Below are 24,239 nucleotides of genomic sequence, written 5' to 3' on the forward strand. Positions count from 1 at the left end.
GTTTTAATTGGGATTTTATAAATTTGATTTCTGTGTAAAGAATGATGTATCCTAACTAAATCTTTTCTGTATCCTAACTGAACAGTCAATAAAATCTGTATAGTTGACTCATGCTATCTGGAATAGATTTGCTTTTGGTGCAATGAAATAAATGTTAAATATGGTCTTTTGTTCTGACATGGGTGTGTGTCTGGTGGGGTGGGGTGCTTCCCCACACCAGCAAGCGGTTCTTGACCACTAGCAGAGTCCGAGAATGCAACTCAATTTTAACACTATCTACCCAGACATAGCATCTGATTTCACAGGTAAAGGGCTCAGTCCCAGAAGACCCTGCTCCCCGACCCCCAACTTCAGAGGTCAGTCACAAGCTGGAGTTATATCACCTGCACTTCTGACCAACTGGCTACAGATCTGCTCTAGATCGGAGGTTTCCACAAGCTCTTCTCAGGTTCCATTAATTTCCTAGAGTGGTTCACAGAACTCAGAGAAATATTTTACTTACTAGATCACTGGTTTCTTATAAAAAGCTATAACTCAGGAACAGCCAGATGGAAGAGATGCGTAGGGCAGGGCATGGGGAAAGGGCCCAGAACTTCCACGTCATCTTCAGGCACACCATTCCCCCGGCATCTCTGTGTGTGCCCCAACCGAGAAGCTCTCCCGGCCCTGGCTTTTTAGGTTTCTATGAGTTTTCATTACATCGGCATGGTTGATTAAATCATTTATCACTGGTGATTGGACTCAATCTCCAGCTCCTCTCCCTTCTCTGGAAGTCTTGGGGCTGGGATAGAGAATTCCAACACTCTAATCACATGGTTGACTGTACTGGCAACCAGCCCCCCCACCCCAAGTCACCTCATTAACATAGCAAAATCACCCTTATGACTCTCAACACCTAGGAAATTCCAAGGGTTTTGGGAGCTGTGAACTAAGAACGATGGATGAAGACCAGATGTATATGACAAATATATTTTGGTCATCCAAATGGTCATGCAATCATTATATTGCATATGGTTTTAAGGTTAACACAAAGCAAAATCTACTATCTACCATGGCTTAACAACATGTGGGCTCTATTAGAGTAATTAAATTTACCCCTATTTACAAAATATTGATGTAGTAGAAAAAATGGTACTAAGGAAAAGATAAGAAAGTATGGTTAAAAACAGCAATTCCATACCATTTCAGCTATAAACACTTGCCTTAGAAAGGCAAAGTTACACACGATAAGGAAAAATATTTTAAAGAGCGTGTGTGTGCATATCATATTTGCATTATATATTGGCAAATCTCATTTACAAGTTATAGTATTTAGACAGATTTGTGGTTCTGAAGTTGGCACTTAAATATTTCCCTTGCCTGTCAGGAAGTGTCACTTTTCAAGATTTATTAAATGAGTACCATATGCACACTTAGACAGTTTTATTTTAGTGATTGAATTAACAATTTTCACAAGGGCCATTTTGTCGGGCGCCTGGGTGGCTCAGTTGGTTAAGCGACTGCCTTCGGCTCAGGTCATGATCCTCGAGTCCCGGGATCGAGTCCCGCATCGGGCTCCCTGCTCAGCGGGGAGTCTGCTTCTTCCTCTGACCCTCCCCCCCTCTCATGTGCTCTCTCTCTCTCTCTCAAATAAGTAAATAAAATCTTAAAAAAAAAAAAAAACTGTTAAACAAGGGCCATTTTGTCTCAATTTGTGCCGACTGCACTGTTTTCGGTACAGCTTTCTCCGCTGCAGGAGGAGTATCAGGCTTGTCTTAACAGTTTTCTAATGCCTGTGAAACATCCCTCTTTCCTTTGGAAAGTGGTGGAGTAATATGGATGGATGACAGAATCTTCCAGTTGGAGACGCTGTCAGGTGGTCCTATAGGCTGATATGTGCTCTACTATAGACTCCCCCACCCCCCTCCTCACCCTCCTTCCAGTTCTTAGCAGGTGGCAACTTGACCTCTGCTGGAAAACTTCTAGGGGCAGGGACTCTACCGCTTTCACATAGACTCTTCCATTCTGACACAATTCAAATTGTTAGAAGTTAGGTAATTAGGTAATTGATGGAATTACTGCCCTTATAAAAGAGACTCCAGAGAGTTCTCTCTTCCTACTTCTGCCATGTGAGCATACAAGAAGTTGGCTGTCTGCAACCTGGAAGAGGGTCTTCACCAAAACCTGATCGTGCCGGCACCTTGATGTCGGATTTCCCAGCTTCCAGAATTGTGAGAAATAAAGTTTCTTCTGTCTATAAGCCACCCAGTCTATTGTACTTTGCGCGAGCAGCCCAAACTAAGACAGTGAGTAAAAGAATGTTTTCCCCCAGAAATGGAGACTAAGGAACTGATCTCTGGGGAGTAGCACTAGAATTTTCACTCAATTCCAAGTTCCCATATTCTGGGTAAGGGAAGTTTTCAGTGTATATTTTGCTTCATCATATTGGGAGGACGTGGAGAGTCAGTTTCTAGGGATGGGACAGACAAGGGCAAGAAAGATCAAGCAGGTGTTGAAATCTGTAGCCGGACTCTAGATTATTCTGTCCTTACTGCCATTGAGGAACCAGCTATTTGAGCATTGATCCTCAATAAGTCTAGAGATTTTTCTGTAAGTACCCATCACATAGTGCTCTCTCTTGACTACACCACTGAAAGGGTTTTTGTTAAGTGCTCAGTCAAAATAAAAACACACCCTTTATGGTACTCCTAATGAGTCTAAGAATCATATCAATCAAGGCCATTCAGAGAGATTCAGAAAAATTCTTGGCAATCATATCTTTCTTTTCCAAGAGCTTATTAATTATATGTTTACTAATCCACCTTAAAAATTTTGGGGGGTATTAAATTATAGTTCTCAGGATCCACCTGAAAATTAAGACTTTTTCTCTCTGCAATATTTGTGTTGTTTTGCATTTCTCTCATTCTTTCAAAATTCTTAAATACTGAGGGTAAGTTCAGAACCACAACTGCAATTTCTTCCAGCGCACTGACGTGAGTCATTCTGCCTTATCCCTTTTGCTTGATAATCTTGAACCTTCCACCAGCAGTTGGATGACTTTCCTGTATCTGCTTCCTTCCTTCCAGCATAGCCCTGAAAGTTCTGTGTTCTTTCATGCGTGCATGCCTTATCACCTTCAAGTTCTGAATATTTCTACACAACGTTTAGGGTCCCTTGCTTCTTCTCTTCTTTGTTTTCTCCTTTATTACATGAACCATGTACATGAACTTTCTAGTTCCCAAATAAGGAGGAAAAAATCCCACCAAAGGGAGAATTTAAATGTTGCTTTCTCCCCTTTATGCTAATTCTTCCTTCTGCACCCCTAATAAAAACCTCAAACAGTAAATTTTCACAGGTAGTACAAGGGGAGGAAAGTATTTATTGAGTATGTGCTCAATAAAATTTAAGACACTGTATCTTATTGCTTTTCATTATTTTAGTATCTAATCCTTCAACAGAACTATAAGGTGAGCATTACTATTCTCATTTCACAAATAAGGAAACTGAGCCTCATAGAAGATGTGATGAAAGGGATGTGGAAAGAAAGTTAGTTTTTATATACAAACTTGGTTCTTCTTGTCTAGTTTAAGTCATGTGGTTTAAGTAGATGAAATTTCTCTATACTACTTGCCTCCACATTTCCCATTTGGAACCAATCCTAATTTCTATCCTCCTGTGTTCTACCCAAGTGCATAAATAGTTTGTTTCAGTTCGAACTTGAATTTTCTCTCTTCAGTCCAAATTTACTCATGTTGTATTTCATTCTCTAAGGTATCACATCCATTTGGCAAGAACAAAATGGAATATTCTGATAACCTTCTCCCTGGGCCTACCCTTGAGGTTCAGTTGTTACCAATACTGGGTAGATCTGTGTATTGCCAGGGGGACTTTTGGAGACCCAATACTCAATCTAAAAGAACAACATTGCAAGTGCAAACTTCTTGATCATGATAAACTAGGTTATATTGAGATTTGAGGGAGGAATATAGTTAAGAACACAACAAGATCTTCAGAGTCTTTAAGACATCTCACATCCTGTGTGTTCAGGAGACATTCCTATTCTCTCACCTTTGGCTTATAGAGTGTTGTCATCTTCGAAATGTTTTCATATACTCCATCTTATCAAAGCCCCACAAGGTAAAGGAGGCCAGCTATTCTTAACTCTATTTTACTGTTGATGAGACCATGTCTTCCACAGACCTAACAACTTCATCTCCTGACTTCAGGAATAATCCCCTTTGCTATTTTTCTTATTAAACCCAGCAGGTGCTCGTGCATTAGAAAATTGAATTATTGAGTATTTTAAAAATTGCGTTATTTTTGCTGAACACTGAGGAGTAGAACAAGAACAGGGTACTTCTGGGGGCTTGAAGGCAGAGATGAGAGTTGAGTGAGTGCTATCCTGGAGTATCTGGATGTGGTGGAAGAGGCAGCCGTGAGCCAAGGGGGCAATTAGGAGGCGGGGGATCTTGAGTGGGACTTTGTAAAATGAGTAGTCACAAGATAGTAACAATAAAATTTAAAAAATCTGTGTGTATAATGAAACTAGAAACCACAGCTCTCTAAAAAATCATGGATGATAGATAATCCAGAGGTGTTACTTTATTTTGTACCTTAATCTCCTGTCAGGGAAAACCTGACTCTTTTCATTTAGACCTAGCAGCTTGGCACAACAATGACAATTTTCCAGTATCCTCCTCAGTTTCTGCTGAGCCCTGACTGTTGGGATGTTTTTAGTGAGGTCAATTATCATTTTGGCAACTCAACAAGACTTCCACGAGAGAAGCTGAGAGTATGGTTTGAGACAAACACAGCCCTGAGCTGTTTTCTATTATTCACACAGGCTACGTGGATTCTTTGGTCGAAAACTAGAAAATTAATTGCTCTATCAACAGAGCGCTCTGAGAGGTGTCACTGTGGTGCCTGGAAGCTAATAAGCTACCTTTCTGGGTAGCATATTTGTGGGGAATCCCTTAGGTCTCTCCTCAAAACGAAAGATGCACAAAGAGAAATGGATTGGTACAAGAATGTGAAAGGAGAAGTTTCCTGTGTTCCCCAAGGGCTTGTTTATCTTCATGTCCCCATGGCCAGGGTACTGCCCCACACTCTGTGTCAACTTTGATTGCTCTTCCATCCATTTGTAATTGTGCTTCTATTTGTGTGTTTGCGTGACTGATGTCTGTCTTCTCTTCACGAAGACAAGGACCATGCGCGCTTCGCTATCCATTTCCAACCTCCATGCTTAGCCAAGTGCCTTGCCATGGCCCCTCACTAGATAACCACTAACCACTTAATGAATAAATACGGGTCATCTGCCTGAGTATCATGTGTGAAGTTCACCCCCTTTCATTTCAAAATGAAGTTTACCCAATACTAATCATGTGGTAAGCAAGGAAAAGGCTAGATCAAATCCTTTGGCCATTTCAGGCGGTCTAAAATTATGGTCTTGTTTTAAATTTTTTTCTCTAAATATCTTTCTTCAATATTTACTGAATAGAAGTAAGGGTGGGAGTGGTTTTTATTAAAGAAGTGTACGTAGAGACAGATTTACTTATAAACTCACATGCACTGACTACAGTGGATCAATTTTTTAAAACTTGTCAAAGTGTTTCCCTTCTAGCTCCATATTACAGAGACTCTGAGTTGTCTCTTCAATTCATCTCTTCTTCTGGAGTATATAGCAATAGGTGTTTAAAGAATACACTCACCAGGGGCGCGTGGGTGGCTCAGTCAGTTAAGCATCTGCCTTCCGCACAGGTCATGATCCCAGGGTCCTGGATTGAGTCCCACACTGGGCTCCCTGCTCAGCGGGGAGTCTGCTTCTTCCTCTCCCTTTGCCTGTCTCTCCCCCCGCTTGTGCTCTCTCTCTGTCAAATAAATAAATAAATAAACCTAAAAAAAAAAAATACATTCCCCAGCTTTCTTTGCCACTAAGGAATCATGTGACAATGCTCTGGACAGTAGGATGTGAGCAGAGGGGCTGATAAAGGAAATTTTCAACTTTTAATGTCTGTGGGCCCTGCTCCTAGGCTCCCAGGGAAGCTATACTTTTACCAAGGTCAGAGTGACTTATCGAACTTCAAAGTAGGGGCTCTATTCCTGCCCTCACTCAGCACACGTTGCACATCTGCTTCGTTAGCAAATGAACTAAAAGAAACATTTCAGATAAAAGATAAAAGTCTCCCTAAGTTCTGTTCTCATACCTCTGAAGCCTGCGACCTGGCACATACTAAAAGCATAAGATAAAGTCTGTAATTTTCTAAAATGTCCTTAGTAGTGGTGATTCTAACTCTTGATGTAGCAAAAAACCTATACAACTCTGTATTGGACATTCCTTCTCTGGAGCTCTGGAGCACTATCTGTGAAGACAGTATATCCTCGGCAGCTGTCCTCGCTTGGGCTCATCCTTCTTCTACTTTTTTTTTACTTTTAGAAATTCTAAAAGGTTTGTTTATTTTGCAGCGACAGTGCTCTGTACAACTTCTTGGTCATGCCTTTAGAAGGAAAGGAGGCTGACCTCTGTTTTCGTTCTCCTCCCTGGAAGCTGGAATGTGGGGATGGTGGTGACTCACGTTTGTCTTAAGAAGAAGGGATCTAGGGATTGTAGAAGAGCCTGTCGCAGATTTTGGTGAGCCTTTGTACCAACCAGGACAGCCAAACAAAACCTATACGGACAGAAATAAACTCTGGGCATAACATCTTTACTTATCCAGATTTAACAATCTGGATCAACTTGTTGCTAAATGAGACTGCTCCTGTTTGGTGCAGACAACCCAAAAGTTAAGCCAGTGCTGGGAGTAGTGTTTTCAAATTTCTCCTCAAGGGTGCTATCTATTTTTGTTTGTTTGTTTTAAAGATTTTATTATTTATTTGACAGAGAGAGACACAGTGAGAGAGGGAACACAAGCAGGGGGAGTGGGAGAGGGAGAAGCAGGCTCCCAGCTGAGCAAGGAGCCCGATGTGGGGCTCGATCCCAGGACCCTGGGATCATGACCTAAGCCAAAGGCAGAACCTTAACAACTGAGCCACCCAGGCGCCCCGATGCTATCTATTTTTGTAGGGTTTATATATGGAATGAGATGTGGAAATGTGAGTTAGCTTATCCTAATGATGATTCAGCAGACTTTATAGATTGACCTTTCCATAATCTGACTCTGGACAAGAGGTTTTTTTCTAAGAAGAAGAGATTTGATATAAATGGCAGATTATTATCAAGTGAAAAATTAGGTTTTTTACCCTGTGATAGATGATATTAGACGTCGTCATCATGGGGAACAGGAAATTCAAATGGAAGCACACTCACTATGAATGCCCCTCAAAAAATGCCCAGTAATGAAGGTTGTAACCTACAGACCTGTGAGCCAAACTTAGTTATCAGAGGGTTTTGTGCTTTCTTTTTTTCTTTTTCTTTTTAAGATTTTATTTATTTGTCAGAGAGTGCGAGCGCAAGCAGGAGGAGCGTCAGGCAGAGGGAGAAGCAGGCTCTCCGCTGAGCAAGGAACCTGACGCGGGACTCGATCCCAGGACCCTGGGATCATGACCTGTGCTGAAGGCAGACGCTTAACCGACAGAGCCACCCAGGCGTCCCCGTGCTTTAATTTTTTCTTTAAATTTATGGCCAAATGTCTTATTCAGATTTCAGATACAATAATGCTATATAAAATACAACTCCAGAAATCTCTGGGGCATGCAACAACAAACATCTATTTTTCTTGCTCATGGATCTGCAGGTCAGCTGGGGTGGCTCTGCTTCAGGCTGCAGGTCAGGGTTGGGGTCTGCTCTGTGTATCTGTCATTTGGGGATCGGAGGTTTTAGTGACACATTGAAAGGTCTGGTTAGACATGAAATACAACCATCACTTATTGAAGCAAGTCACGTAGCCAAGCCCTTCCTTCGTGGGGTGGGGGATGGTATTCTGCCTCAATGCTGCAGGTATGTAATTCAGAACAATAATGAAATCTCTGTCACAGCAGGATTTAAAAAGGGAGATTTCATATAAAGTTGGGAAATTTTACATAAGAATCTGGATTCTCAAATCTTAAAAACTGGAAGACTTATCACCTCTGAGCCTATATTCCCCTACTGGAAAACTGTTAGGTGGATCTGAGGACAGCTTTCTTTCTTCAGACGGGATATGCTCTTTCAGTTAGCCAGATTCTCCATTCCCCATGGTCACCATTTGTCAGCCCTCTTTCCCCAGCCTTACCCCTCTGACCTTTGGAGACAGTTCACTTTACGACTTGTTGCTTAGCAGATGGGTCAAAATGCACAACTATACCTCAAAACCCAACTGGAAAGTGTTGAGGTAACTTTTTTTTTAAAGTGCAAATAAATTTCCAGGAGAGAACTATGGGGCAGAGATCATTTTTGGCTGGTGGCAAGTCATTAGGATAGAAAGAAAAGTTTATGGAGCTTTTTATTGAAGAGCAAGAATTGGAGCTGAGCCTCTCAGCATGGGTAAAAGTTTGTTATATAGTAAACAAGTCTTATTCAAACAAGTGGACTGCAGGCTCTAAAGAATGGGTGAGACAGAAACATGTTCTGAGTGTTAGAACAAGGTCATAACAAGCAACACGGGAAGATGAACTTATAACTGATCAGTTTATTTTCATGCCGTCCTTTTTTCCTCTTGTAAATGAGCATTAAGTTCTTTGGGGGAAGAGAGATTCTCTATGAAATTGTAGGAATAAAAGATAAAAACTAGTCAAACTTTATCTGTTATGTTTTTTTTGCATCTATCAGTTATTTATTTTTTTAAAGATTTTATTTATTTGACAGAGAGAGACACAGCGAGAGAAGGAACACAAGCAGGGGGAGCGGGAGAGGGAGAAGCAGGCTTCCCACGGATCAGGGAGCCCGATGTGGGGCTCGATCCCAGGACCCTGGGACCATGACCTGAGCCGAAGGCAGCTGCTTAACGACTGAGCCACCCAGGCTCCCCTGCATCCATCAGTTATTTTAAAGTGTAATTTTCATAGGTCGAAATTTTTATATGTCGTCTCCTTTCAGAGTGACAGCTTGCCCCTGTCTCTTAAAAGCACGTCCCCTTTGTCACTGGAATGTGATTACCTCCTCTGAAGTCAACCAGCTGGTGATCCGGGCACTTAAATGCTACTTCAGTGTGTACTGTGGCTGATATTTTAATATTTCAAGAGCTCTTACAGAATATTTCTAGGATTACTTCTTTGACCAAAAGGTTTTCCTTCATTGTGCATAGAAGCAATATTCAGTCTTTTGTAGGTTTCACAACTGTAGGATTGAAAAGAAAAACACAACCCGATTCCTGTTCCGTGCTGGGACAGGGTATGGGGTGGGGGTAGATTGGTCAGCTACTGCCACAAAACTGTTGTGTAACAAATCATCCCATAGCTCAGTGGTTTAAAACAACAGGTTTACTTGCATAGATCTGAGAATTGGCTACGGGTAGCTGAACTCGGCAGGGAGTGACTGGACTTGGCAGGGCATGTGCCCGCAATTTGCTGGGTTCAGCTGATCCCGGTGGGGTGGATTTTTTTTGTGGGTTTCTCCCTCCTCCCCTGGGCCAGCGAGTCTTTCTCATGGTGCTGGGAAGGTGAAAGAGGCCAAGCTCAATCAAGTAAATGCTTTCAAGCAAATGCTTTCCACCCCCTGCTTGTATTCTATTAATATCCCATTGGCCAAAGCAAGTCACATGGGTTGAGACTGGACTTGAGATATGGGGGTTACGTTGCCTACAGCCAGAGAACTCTAGAAGGTTACATGGCAAAGGGTGTGTATGCAGGAAGCAGTGACAAATTGGGGACCTTAATGCAATCTACCACTAAAAGCTCGATCATACTCTCATTCAACATGTGCACTACAAAAATGAATGGTTTTGAAATTTACACAGATTTGGATTCACATCTTGGCTCTGCTCTTTATTTTCTCAGTTTTGTCAACTCTAAAATGGGGATAGTAGGGGCACCCGGGTGGCTGAATCTGTTAAGCGTCTGCCTTTGGCTCAGGTCATGATCTCGGGGTCCTGTGATTGAGCCCCACATGTGCTCCCTGCTCAGCAGGGAGTCTGCTTCTCCCTCTGCCTCTGCCCCTCCCCCCACCTTTTGCTCTCTCAAATGAATAAATAAAATATTAAAAAAATAAATAAAATGGGGATAGTAGCAATACCTACTTCCTGTGTTGCAGAAAGTACTTGGAACCTGGTGGGCACTTAATGAATGTTTGTCCCTTTCTCTTCAAACATGCTTTCTTTCAAATATCTTTTCATTTTGCTTTATGTGGCTGTGATTTATCAGAAGCATTTTGGAATCTCTATCTTTAAAGAAACCCTCACTTGATATTGTTTGGTGGCATAAATCAAATACCTTTTAATCCTGCATGAGGGATAGAGATGAACATATTCCACCCTCATCATACCTCCCCAGGAAGAGTTCCTTCAATTATTTTTCAAAGCCTGCGCATTGAAACTCTCCTGGCACGAACATTTTTGTCAGAACAAGGGTCTAAACTGGGTTAAGATGGGTTTGTGATTTCTAATGAAAGTCACATAACTCTAAAAATAAACATAAATTACAGACACACCACAGTGTTCTCTGAGCCTACAGCAGATTGAAGTCTAGAATAACAGAGATGCTGCATGCTGAGAGTGCATGAGGTGATATGTTTGAAACCAAATTGACATCACAGAACTGGATGGAAACAAATTTGTTGTCATGGCAGAATTGTCAAGGCTGTATCAAATTCCCCTCAAACAAACAAACAAACAAAATACCAGAAGGAATACTTTCAGTGCTAAAGAATATAGGCTTTGGCTAGGAAAGGATGCCAGTTTGTGTTATTGAGGCAGAATGGAAGGATGAGCCCAAATGGAAGTTCTACTCAAACTGAAAAAAATAACTCTGGGAATATATCTCCTCTCTACCAGGATCATCAGCCCATTTATCACATTTTCCTTTCTTCAGGCTCTGAAATATTTATTTCCTCCAAGCTGAGTAGAACTGATACAAGCACTTTTATTATATTAGAGATGAAAATTATCCATGACATTTTGTTTAATCTCATCAGCCACTGGAGTATATTTATGAGTATGGAATGGAGGTCACCTGACTTTAAGCAGATTATAGCTATTATCTGGTTAAAGTCAGAATGAGCTCTTCACGGCTTTTTTTTTTTTTTTTTGGTAATATCAAAGTTAAGCACAAAGATGAGAGTAGAATTTCAGCAACATCCACTAAAAGGGATTAGTATTTATTAATGTGCATATACAATATTATATAAAATTGAAAGCTGTGGAATAAGGAGAGTGCATGTGCATCCACAGGCCTGTTTTAGTCTTAGCCATATAAATTAATAACTAATTGGTTTTGGACAAGTTACTAATGAGAATATCTGTCCTACCCTTTCTACACAGTTGTTTTGAGTATTAAAGGAAACAATACATGAGAAAGTTCTTTTAAAATGTTCAAGTGAAGTACCTATGTCTTTTAGCTGCCATGAAAACGCTCATTCTGGTGTGCTCTTATATTTTTAGGACTTTCGGGTCTTTGGGGTTCCTTGTTTATTTTTTTCAAGTCAACTCAATTTAAAAAGTTACCAAGATTAAACAGTGTATACCGAGGGCTTTAGCATTATTCATCCTTGCGTGACCTAGTCCTGATTTCATAAATAAACAATAAAACAAAGTTCTCATCACAGTGATATTTATAAAATAAAAATATTTTCAAAATATATATTTTTTAAACCCCAATTTTGGGAGGGGCATCTGGGTGGCTCACTCGGCTAAGCATCCAACTCTTGATTTTCACTCAGGTCATGATCTTGGGGTGGTGAGATAGAGCCCCACATCGGGCTCCTGGCTCAGTAGGGAGTCTGCTTGAGATTCTCTCTCTCTTCCTCTGCCCCTGCCCCTGCTCATTCTCTCTCTCTCTCAGATAAATAAAAGCTTAAAAAAAAACACCGGTTTTTCAATAAGGAGATAATTGAATAAATTATGGCATAATCACAACATGGACATTATAATAATTAAAAAAAACTAATGACATGGCATAATAGGAGTATTTAACTGGTGTGGCACAAGTGCTAATATGTGCAATTGGATGCACTAAGCTAGCGTAGAGTTTCTGGAAGCCTCTTTTAGTGTCATGCATATTCCTCTAGTTTCTGAAATGTGAGGGAGTCTAAGGGCCCCAGGGGTGGAAGCCAAGGCAAATTCAGGAGGGATATATGGAAGGCTTGGGGCAGCAACCATTTCTAACCACCATGGAAATATTTCAATATTTTAGTAACTGAAGTGGTTGGACTGTACTTTCCGGCTTAATATTAGCCCATATGTGAACTCAAAAGGATAGAATGTAAAAGTGTATGTATAGTATTATTGTATTAAATGGTATTTATATATAGGAAAAACACTGAATATGATGTAATTATATTTTCTTCTTTAGTTTTGTCATATTATCCAAATTTTCTACAATGAATTTTTTTTTTTTTGGTAATCTGGCTATTTTCATTTTTTTGCTATGACAAGCTAGAAATGACACGAACTTTTCCCATGTCCTCATGTAAAATGTGCAAGAATTTCTCCCAGTTATACTCTTAGATGTAGAATTGCTAGATAGTAGGGTATCTGGCTGCTCAACTATACAATATAATTCCACAGTATTTCCCCAAGTCTCTTAATTATACCCCCAGCTGCATATAAATGATCCCATTGACAGCTATTCCCTTAAAGTCGGTATTGTCAGATTTAATTTTTCCTAACAATATGAGGTACGTTTGTTTTTCATTGTGCTCTTGATTTGCATTTTCTCATACATTTATGAATGCCCCTTTCTGTAACCTTATACAGGCAGATATGGAAAGAGGGGAAGGCCAGACCTACAACCATGCAGATGAGAGTCTCCTCCTGTAGAAGCTGAGAGTTCCTACGAAAATCCCCAAAGGTCTCCCCTACTCATCTGTGATGCTATTCCACAATTAGAGATTTATTTCTCTGGGTTGTGAAGGCTTTTCTGGCCACAACAACCTTTTGTAAAATAACAGCAGCTACCTCCAAGGGACACTTATCTAGGAAGCAGCACCCAAGATGCTTTCCAAACATGGTGACTTGTATTATAGTCACCCCTCACAACTTTATGAGGTAGGCATGGCTGTTTCCATTTCACAGCTAAGAGGAGGGAGACCCAGAGCAGGTACATGACCAGAACACAAGCCTGTCTGACTCCAAAACAATGCTCCTAGGCATGATCCAATGCAGCCTCCCTGTGAAGGACAGGGTCTACACCTTTATTTCCTAATCTGGGGGTTCTCAACCTGACTACGTGTTAGAAACCTTTATGTAGAGGGAGTTACTTCCCACCTTCAACATGGGCACGGTACCTTGAAGGCAACATGCTTGAGGCTGTTGGGCATTTCAAGACCCCAGTCTCTCATCTATCAGAGGCCATGTAGCCACCTAAGAGATTGAGAAGAGCTCTCTCACACAGCACCTGGTCAAGCCCCATGATTCCGAGGCTGTAGTCCTGTCCAAAAGGAAATGTTAGATGGGGCGGGGGGGGCGCGGTTTAAGTGACAGTTAAGGTCTGAATCCCCACCAGCCCCTATTCTATGTAAGATTCACCTTCCTGCCTCTCTCCTTCTTCCCCCCTCTTTCTCTTCCTCCTCCTCTCACGTTGTCCAACCCCATTACATTTAAACGTTCCTTTCTATCTTCCATAAAAAAATAAAAAAGTGTTGTCACCTTGAAACCCCAAAGGAAAATAAAAGATCTGGAGCTCTCTAATTTCCTTTTGGTGTTTATCTTTTTTATTGAAGTTTTCAAATATACACACAAAGAAGAGAATATGTAATAAGAAACACACACATACCCTGTGAGTCTATCAATCAGCTTCAGTTCTTGTGTTTTTTGTTTTTTTTTTAAGTAATCTCTACAGCCAACATGGGGCTTGAACCTTAAAACCCCGGGATCAAGAGTCGCACGCTCTACCTACTGAGCCAGCCAGATGCCCCTAGCTTTGGTTCTTACCAACATTCTGGCATTCTAATTTCATCAAGCCCTCTCCACATATAACATTTGATTTTACCTTTTTTGTTTGAATATTTAAGGAAAATCACAGATATCATATCATTTCAGCTGTAAATATTTTAGTTTGTATCCAAAGTCTTCTAAAAAGTTTTCAAGCGTTATTCCTTAGGGTATTTGATCTAGTGGTTGGAATGTGAGATAACAGAAGCAAGAACTCAGTGGTTTAGGAGAGCTTTCTCAAACATGGAATTTAACACCCTGGCAAGAACCCCAGGGAATCGGGCAATTTAACTGCCGTGGTGGTGGTTAGAAGCCCACACTGAATGAAACTGAAATGCTTGAGTTGCTGAGGCAGTTTCTAGAGAAAGCAAAAAGGTTGAGGGAAGTGAACATCTCAGAATAGATATATTATGTGAGGTCAGTAGACCCACTGGAATATTGTATTATGTGGGACACCCCATTCATTAAGACCACCAATTATGGCCAAGAAGGGCAGCCATTGAGAATGCTGTTTACAGCCACCATCAGAAGAGGGCAAGAATAGAGGAGCAAGAGGCTGGGGACAGTTGCCCAATAAAATGTCATCATGATCCCTTGCTCAGCCAATTTTTCCTTGCTGAACCAATTTTCAGATCCGGAATTCAATGAGTCACAGGGGGCCAGGTCAAAAGGAAGGCCCTTACAATGCCACAGCAAATATATACTGTAAAAATACCTCCAGTCCTTCCCTAGTGGGACTGAGAGCCGTTCACCTGGGTTACTATGCACTGGGGAAATAAGAATGTCAAAATATTTTGAGGATTATGGGACACAGAGTCCGAGTTGACATAGAGCCTCATTGGAGCCCCTCTGTGAGAGTGGAGACACAGGAGCTAGGTAATAACTGAGTCCTGGCCCAAGCCTGCCCCACAGTGGGTCTTTTCCTCGTCACTGAGTATATAATTGGACTTGACACACTTGGCAGATGGAGTAATCCTCACATTGAGTTCTTGGCCTGTGGGTTAAGAGCTACAATGATGGGGAAGGACAAATGTAAGACTCGAAACTGTGTTAAATTGCAGACAAGATATTAAATATAAGACAATCCTGGGGAATGGGGTATAGATATTAGTGTCAAACTTAAAGATCTAAATATCCATGGGTAGTGGTTCCTATCATATCCCTCTAATTAGTCAACCTGGCCCTTGTAGAAACGTGATGGATGCTAGTCAGTGTAGACCTGTTCACTCTCATCCAGGGAGCAGTTCCTGTTGCAGCTGCCAACCAGATGTGGTATCTTTGGGAGAGCAGAGTAATAATGTCTCAGGTATATACTGTGTGGCCTTTTATTTGGCAAATGCGTTCTCTTCCATTCTCAGTAAAATAGAAATAATTTGCATCCATGTGGACAGCAGTTCATTCCAAGTTTTGGCCCAGGACCATGTTAACTCTCCTGTCTTCCATCATCACCTACGTCAGAGATCTTGACCACCTGGATCATGTGGCTATCACCAGAACACCACACTAATCCATGACACTGATGATATGCTGCTTGGGCAGGATGCGCAAGAGGTAACTGCCCTGTGAGAGACCCAGGTTCTCCAGCAGGTGAGAGAGAAATATATGTTTGCAGGGATCAGACACCTCAGTAAAGTCTGTAGAGGATGTAGTCAGGGGTATGTCAGAATATCCCAAAGTAAAAGACACATTGCTGCACAATGCCTGATGGTCCTCCTCAGCTTCGGGAGGCAGTGTGTTTGATACCTCGGAATTGTGCTTCAGCCCGTATACAGTAACATGGAAGGCTATCAGCTTGGACACAAGCAACCTCGCCCCTTGGGCCAAATGATCCAGCCAACACCATGTCCTTGAAATGTATGTCTGAAGTGAAAAAAGATTCATTATGGAGTTTGCAAGCCTCAGTGGAAGAATTACAATGCAGGCCTTTGGTGTGGTGGAGCAAGACTGAGCCACTCGCGTTGGAGAATTATACACTTTTTGAGAAAAAGCTCCTGGAGAGTGACTGAGTCCTGGTGGAAGACTTGACCATGGGTACCAAGTGACTGTGCACCCCTCATTTCCTACTATGATCCCGGTTCTGTGAGATCTGCTGCATCTAAAGCCAGAAGGGCCAGAAGTCGGTCAGAAGATGGAAATGGTACATGGAGCATTGAGACTGTAGAGCTCAAAGTGAGACATCCAGGATAGATTAGGTGGGGTGATTTTATTCTGTGGGGGCAGGAGAAATACAGGCAGGATGCAAGGGATCCACCTGGGTCTGGTTTTTATTCCCTTACCCATTATAGTTGTGAGTAGACGAATGCAGCAACACTGTCCTTAAGTCCATAGAGTGTAATGTAAATCAATACATTTACCTGTTGAGGAGGGTCTGGTTACCAGGGTCTCAGGTCTCTCAGGAATGGGTAATATTAGCAAGTGAGCACTAAAACCTGCATATGATCGCTGAGGGGGAGGGGAATTGAAAATGGATGGTGAGGGGGCAACTGGCTGGCTCCATTAAGCCTCTGACTCTTGATCTCAGCTCAGGTCTTGATGTTGGGGTTGTGAGTTTAAGCCCCACGTTTGGCTCCATGCTAGGTGAATGGATGGTGAAGGAGGAAGGAGGAAGGCAATGAGCACAAGTTGTGGCCCCAGATTAATGGTAAGGACAGAGGCTGCCTGGTCCTTCTTCATGTTTACCTCAGGAATAAAGGCCCACAGGAGCTGCTCTTTGAACACGTGGGGAGATGTGGATTGATACACGACGAACGGTGGACTGTGGCATCTCAGAGGTAAGTTGCTCAGATCTTTCTTTACGAGAGAAGCTGCTGCAAGGAGCGTAGTTAGCAGACAACCCCCAACCGCTTTGGGATGGGTCACTGCATTTAGCCTAAGGTCGTTCTTTGGCTGGGCCACTCCCAGCCACAGGTACTCGAGGCAGGGGTACAAAGAGCCAAGCCTCTTTTGTCCACGGCGTGATTGGGGAATGGGCAGTGTGCTCTGGGCCCCACCTCAGCCCGGCTCAGACCTTCTCAGAGCCGCTTTGCAGTCGGAGGGTCTTCCTGTGCATCCTCCTTCCTTTGGGGTATGTCTTCACAAGTGTGAAGGCTTTAAAATTTATCTTGTGATTAGCCTTCTAGTTGTCCTTGTCTTTATTCTTGATTCGTTTTTGCTCCTTTTGACTGCCTCTACATTATATCTTTAATCATTGCACCTCCATTACCTTGTTAGTTATATGCTTTTTTTTTACTATTAATTAGTCAGTATAGATTTAGAGGTTACAATCTGTATCCTTAAATCGTTAAAGTATAATATAAATTAATACCTTTACCACTCTCTGGACACTGCAAGGACCTTAGGACATTTTAACCTCATTTATCCACCTCTCAAATTATGTAATGGTGTTTTCATATATTTTCTCTCCGTTTTTCTTCATATTTTATTTTAATCCTCACGCAAATGATTATGTAGTCCATATTCATTTACCCACATATTAGCCTTGCCACCTCAATCATGTTCTTTCTAGCTAAAGAAAACATTTGTTATTTCTTTCAAGGCACATCTGCTAATGCTGAATTCTTGGAAAATATTTTTATATCACCTTCATTTTCAGAAGATATTTTTGCTGTAGAATTCTAGATTAGCAGGTGTTTTCTTCCTGTCCTTTCAGAATATAATTCTTATAACATTGGCTTCCCTTATTTCTGTTTAGGAGTCAACTCGAAGGTTAATTGTTGCTCCTGAAGGTTTTTTTTTTTTTCTTCTTAACAGCATTTAAGATTTTTTTCTGTCTCTTGACCATGATGGACCTCCATGTGGTCTAATTCAGCATTATTCTTAGGGTGTAGCTCTTAAAAGCTCAACCAAAATCTGGGATATTTATCAGGGCCCCTCTTTTCGTGTGGTCTCGGAACTCAACTTGTGGTAACCTCCCTAACTGCTATAAGGTTTTGCTCAGCTTCTCAACCTGTCAGCTGTCATTTTCAGAGCTGGCAAGTACCTCAAAAAGAGGAGCTCACTTCTCTGTGCCTCTCTCCTCTGCCTGGATTTGGGTACCATAGATCCTCATTCCCTTTCGGAGCTCCCTGATGCTTTTATACAAATTTTGTGAACAAATCATCCAGATGTCCTAACTGTCATCAGTTGGAAGTTTCGTCTGAAAAAAACCCCACTGCCATTGCCGGAAGCAGAGCTCCCACGAGAGACCCTCAGAGTAGTGTGCGGAGCTGTGGAAATATCACTCTTAAAAGCTTCTAGGTATGGGCTTAAACGTTTTGGTTTGTTCTGTTGTGGATGACAAGTTTTCTTTCTGAAAATTCCCGTCTTCCTTTAACTCAGGAAAATCATTAGCCATGTTCTCCATTCTTTAATTTTAGAACAATTATTAGGTATATGTTGGAGCTTCTCATCTATTTTTTTAAAAGATTTTATTTATTTATTTTTTCTATGGAGATTTTAAAGTCCTTAGAAGAATGTTTTAATATTTGATATTATTTTGGATAATATCAAAGTGATATCTCCTGTTTGTGAGCTTTATGATATTTATTTTTCTCATGTGTGCTTTTTATTTTATTTTATTTTTTACCAAGGATGTATTTACGTTGACATTTAATCACCCCAATCTACCCAATTTACCTTAGAGTCTCCTTGGTGTTGTACATTCTATGGGTTTGGACAAATGTGTGATGGCGCGTACCCATCATTATAATACCATACAGAGTATTTTTACTTCTCTAAAAATGTGCTCTTCCTGTTCATCTACCTTCCCACTCCCCCCATCCCAGCAACCACTGATCCTTTTATTGTCTCTATAGTTTTGTCCTTTCCAGAATGTCATGTTTTTGGAAAATATACAGTGTGGAGTCTTTTCAGATTGGCTTCTTTCACCTCTTTCACTTCTTTTATTTGTCAATTTGCCTACTGAAGGACATCTCAGTTGCTTCCAAGTTTTGGCAATTATGCATAAAGCTGCTATAAACACCTGTGTGCAGAATTTTGCATGGACATAAGTTTTTAACTCCTTTGAGTAAATACCAAGGAGTGAGATTGCTGGATTGTGGATAGGAAGCATATGTTTAGCTTTGTAATAAACTGACAAACCATCTTTCCAAGTGGCTTTGCTAATTTGTATTCCCACCAGCAGTGAATGAGAGTTCCTCTTGCTCTATATCCTTGCCAGCATTTGGTGTCATCAGTGTTCCGGATTTTGGCCATTCTAATAGGTATGTAGTGGTATCTTGTTTTAATTTGCATTTCCTTGATGATATATTATGTGGAGCATCTTTTCATATGCTTATTTGTCATCTGCATATCTTCTTTTTTTTTTTACTAGATTTTCCAGATTTTTTTTTAAAGATTTATTTATTTGACAGAGAGAGACACAGCGAGGGAGGGAACACAAGCAGGCGGAGTGGGAGAGGGAGAAGCAGGCTTCCCACTGAGCAGGGAGCCCGATGCGGGGCTCGATCCCAGGACCCTGGAATCATGACCTGAACCGAAGGCAGACGCTTAATGACTGAGCCACCCAGGCACCCCTAGTTTTTCCAGATTTTTATTTAAATTCATGTTAGTTAACATATAGCATAGTATTGGTTTCAGGAGTAGAATTTAGTGATTCATCACTTACATACAGCACCCAGTGCTCATCACAAGCGCCCTTCTTAATGCCCATCATCTATTTAGCCCATCCTCTGCCTACCTCCCCTCCATCAATCCTCAGTTTGTTCTCTCTAGTTAAGGGTCTCTTATGGTTTGCCTCCCTCTCTGTTTTTATCTTATTTTATTTTTCCTTCCCTTCCTCTGTGTTCATCTGTTTTGTTTCTTAAATTCCACATATGAGTGAAATCATACAGTATTTGTCTTTCTCTGACTTATTTCACTTAGCATAATACCCTCTAGTTCCATCCATGTCATTGCAAATGGCAAGATTTCATTCTTTTTGATGGTTAAGTAATATTCCAGTGTGTGTGTGTGGGGGGGTACCACATCTTCTTTATTCATTCATCAATTGGTGGACATTTGGGCTCTTTCCATAATTTGGCTACTGTTGATAATGCTGTTATAAACATTGGGGTGCATGTGCCCCTTCGAATCAGTATTTTTGTATCCTTTGGATAAATCCCTCATAATGTAATTGCTGGGTCATAGGGTCATATTTTTAACTTTTTGAGGATCCTCTGTACTGTTTTCGAGAGTGGCTGCACCAGTTTGCATTCCCAATCAACAGTGTAAGATAGTTCCCCTTTCTCCATATCCTCTCATGTGCTTTGGAAATTTTTATTTGAAAGTTTCTCTTGTGTAGGATTTATGCGTACGGGTGCATGCATTTGTATGTGTTTTCTTTCTCTTTTGCTATACACATGTCTCTGTGTTAGTATTTTACAGTTGGCTTTACCCAGTATGCTGGAGTCCTCATTGTGGAACCAGACCTTATCTTGGTAACATGGATCTATCTATTATACTGGGAGAATATCAGAGATTTATTTTCTAAACCAGCAGGTTAGCTTGACCCAAGTTTGGGATCTCAAATGCAGTTGCTCTCTCTAGATAGGATGAGCTTTTTATTTTTATTTTTTTAAAGATTTTATTTATTTATTTGACAGAGAGAGACACAGCGAGAGAGGGAACACAAGCAGGAGGGAGTGGGAGAGGGAGAAGCAGGCCTCCTGCTGAGCAGGGAGCCCGATGTGGGGCTCGATCCCAGGACCCTGGGATCATAACTTGAGCCAAAGGCAGATGCTTAACGACTGAACCACCCGGGCACCCCTAGGATGAGCTTTTTAAAAAAAGATTTTCCTCATGGCAAGACATCTCTGCTCATCTCTGTATTCATTTAGACCCTAGTTGTCTAAAATATATGTAGCATTATAGTTTTTAATCAGCCACCTAGAAATTGATCTAGATGTTCGTTCTGATTTTATCCTGAAGCTCAGTAGGTCTTCGGTCCTAACCCAAATTTAATTATCTTTTTGGTTCATAAATATCTGGTTAAGATCACTTTAAGTACAAATATAACTTTAAAAATATATGCAAATAATTTGTTTATCACTGTTATGCATTTATAATGAAGTTTTTTATTTAATGGGTAATCTTATAATACTACTTTGATTAGAATGAAGTGTTATTATTATCAATGGTAACACTAGTAACTGCAGAAATGGAGTAATGATTACAGTGTTGGCTCACCATTAAGCTTGCCATCACCTAAAAGCCTCAGATTTTTTCATATGAACTGTTGCAAAGTCAGTAATTGATTTTCTACATGCACAACAATATTTTTGATGTCCATTTTTTTGTAAGCAGATGGAAGAAAACAGTCATGTTCATGTGAACTCATTAAAGCTATTGTTTATAACAAAATAGGGGGGGAAATAGATTAAACAAATTGTCCACTTTTATTAAGAAATGGGGAAGTAAATTAAGTCACAACAGACACCTTGAGAGCCAAAAGTGAATAAATAAATAAAATGTTATGAAAACCATAGGTACAAAAATGATAGTAAAAATTCTGAGATGTTAACTTAATGATTGTCCTGTGGGTCATATGCTTTCAAGATATTGCATTGTTATTTAATTATTTTGTTTTATGGGTTACGTAATGGATGGATTTTTATCCTTTCATTAAATACATTTTCAAAAATTAAGCATATAAAAGACATCGGGCATTTTGTCAAAAGCACACTACATTGATATCCTGCCAAATTTGATTCTATATTAATGCATTTATAAATTACAAAACTGGCAAGAAGCATTTAAGCTGAATGGCTTCCCAGCTGAAACATAAACAAAATAAATATTTTCTTTAAGCTTTAAGCAATTTCAGGAAACAGATACAAAATAGTTCTTTCTATGCAACAGTTTTTTCCCATGGGTTTTTTGTTGAATACCCACATATTCATACATCACTGGCAGCTTCTACTTTGTGATCATCCTTTTCTTCCTCTTTCTGTTGTCTGTTTCTTAGGTGATGAGGTTAAGGGTTCCTGTCATGTATCTCAAGGGAACAATAAATGTATCAGCCAAGATAATCCAATTAATTTATTTGGATTTTAGTTGTAAAAGGTTGAATTAACCATAATTTCCAGATCACAGTACATTATCATCATTGGTTTAGGCATGGCCTTCCTGTTTTGTTTTGTTTTGTTTTTAAAGAGAGTGCACATGTGAGTAAGGGGGAGGTGAGTGTGAGGGAGGGGCAGAGGGAGAGGGAGAGAAGGAGACAGAGAATCTCAAGCAGGCTCCATGCCCAGCTCGGAGCCTGACCCGGGGCTCCATCTCATGACTCTGAGATCACAACCCTGAGATCATGACCTGTGCTGAAATCAAGAGTCGGGAGCTCAATCATCTGAGCCAGCCAGGAGTCCCTAAGCATGGACTTCTTTTAGCCCCCCCCTTTTTTTTCTTGTTTATGGAATAAAATTTTCATTTCTATTTCACATACAAATATTTTTGGGATTAGAATGTCATTTCCACTAAGTGGCTGAACAACAGTAAAGTCCTTGAACTGGCTTACTTCTCTTTTGGTTATGCTCAAAGGCCAAATAAGGTATGTTAAAGAACAAAATTTCAACAAGTATATTTAAAGATCTAATTGGCTTTATTCAAAGATTCATGGATCAGGCAGCATCCCGTCTGACAAATAAAAAGGTTGTGCAAAATGGAAGGCTTTTATAGGCAGAAGTGGTACAGGATGAGAGAGTTATTAGCAAAAGAAAAATGACTCTATTTGGGGCCTGTTGTTTCTTTTTAATGGATGTTAGCAAACATATTTGCATCTCATTAGCAGGAGTTGGTACACTGCATATAAATGTGTTCTAGTTGGCAGGCAAGCAATTAAAAATATTTTTAAAATCAACTCTGAATACCTTTAGGGTTGATGAACCCTGTGAGTGCATCAAAAGAGCCCTTCTTCCCATTCTCTGTGATCATAAAGCTTGAGCTTCACCCATCTTTCGCTTCCTGGCTTTGAAGGCATTTGCATTTGCTGCCCATGTTTAAAGCCTCAAAATTAGTATTTGACTGCTCCTGAAAATTGGACTCCTAAACACAAATATGTCTATGTAATGTCTGCGTGATTCAGACAGATGTAATAATATTGACAAGTTCCTAAAGGAAAGTTAACTTAGTATGGTAGAGTACTGGAATGAGCATCAGGAGACTTGGATTCTAGTCCTTGTTTTGCTACTAATGAGTTGGTAACCTCAGGAAAGCCTCTTAACTTCAGTGAGACTTCCCTCAACTCCCTAACCCACTCTGCTATCATTCTACCCAATTTTGCTCAAGTCAGAACCTGAGGACCATCTTTGGTGTCTTTCTCTGATCAATTACATTCAAACTATCAGCAAGTCCTAATGATTCTACCTCCAAGTCCTAATGATTCTACCTCCAAGTCCTAATGATTCTACCTTGAATCTAGCTACTTCTCTCCATATTTTCTACCACAATCCCAGTCTGTGCTTTGAGAGAGGAAGTGGCCATGTGCCTGAGGCCATTCACTTCTCCAATTTTATCACCAGTGTCCTGCACAACCCAAAGATCCCACAGATTTCTCTTTCCCGCAGTAGTGGTCCCTGCCTGTGTCTAGCCCCGACTCTTGGCCTCTCTCTAGCTGATGTGCAAGATCAGCATGTGCTCCCAGGAACAGAGGCAGAAGCTTAGCTCACCTCTGTAAGATTTCCTTCTCTGAAACATTATCCTCTTTGGTCCTTGTTATTTCTACAGTCCTTTTATGCCTCAATATATGATTTTTAAATGTGTTCGGTTTTTCTTTTGGTTTTCAGCAGCGTCTTGGTCTCCAACCTCCTTGAAAGTAGAAGTCAAATGAGCCTCCTTTTTTGGAGAAGCTCCAGACTCTTTCTCAGCTCACCTCCAGGCTCTCAGCTCACCTCTTTACACGGGCGTTCACACTGTCTGCTCTTTTCTCCCTAAGACTTCACGTGTCCTTGGCTTCTTACAGCTTCTCAGTTCTCGTCGCGGTCTGTAATAACTTATTTATTAGTAATTCATAATTTAGCTTTTGTCCCTTTCATGATAATCTATGCTCCGTGAGAATCAGAATCATATTTGTCCCTAATAATGCTTTTAGTAAGCTCTCAATTGAATGAATAAATAAGTACTGAAATGAATTAGTGAATGAATAATTCAAAAAAGAAAATTGGGCTTTGTTCTCTTAGGGAAATTATTTACTTAGTTTTTTTTTTGTCCTTGGTAGATGACTCCCAAATTTATGCCTCTAATCCAATATTTTCTTTATCTCTCTTACGCTTTTATTTTAAACAATTAAAT

The sequence above is a fragment of the Leptonychotes weddellii genome, chromosome 7 (genome assembly GCF_054177405.1).
Source record: "Leptonychotes weddellii isolate Sample4059 chromosome 7, ASM5417740v2, whole genome shotgun sequence".
NCBI classification, from domain to species: domain Eukaryota; kingdom Metazoa; phylum Chordata; class Mammalia; order Carnivora; family Phocidae; genus Leptonychotes; species Leptonychotes weddellii.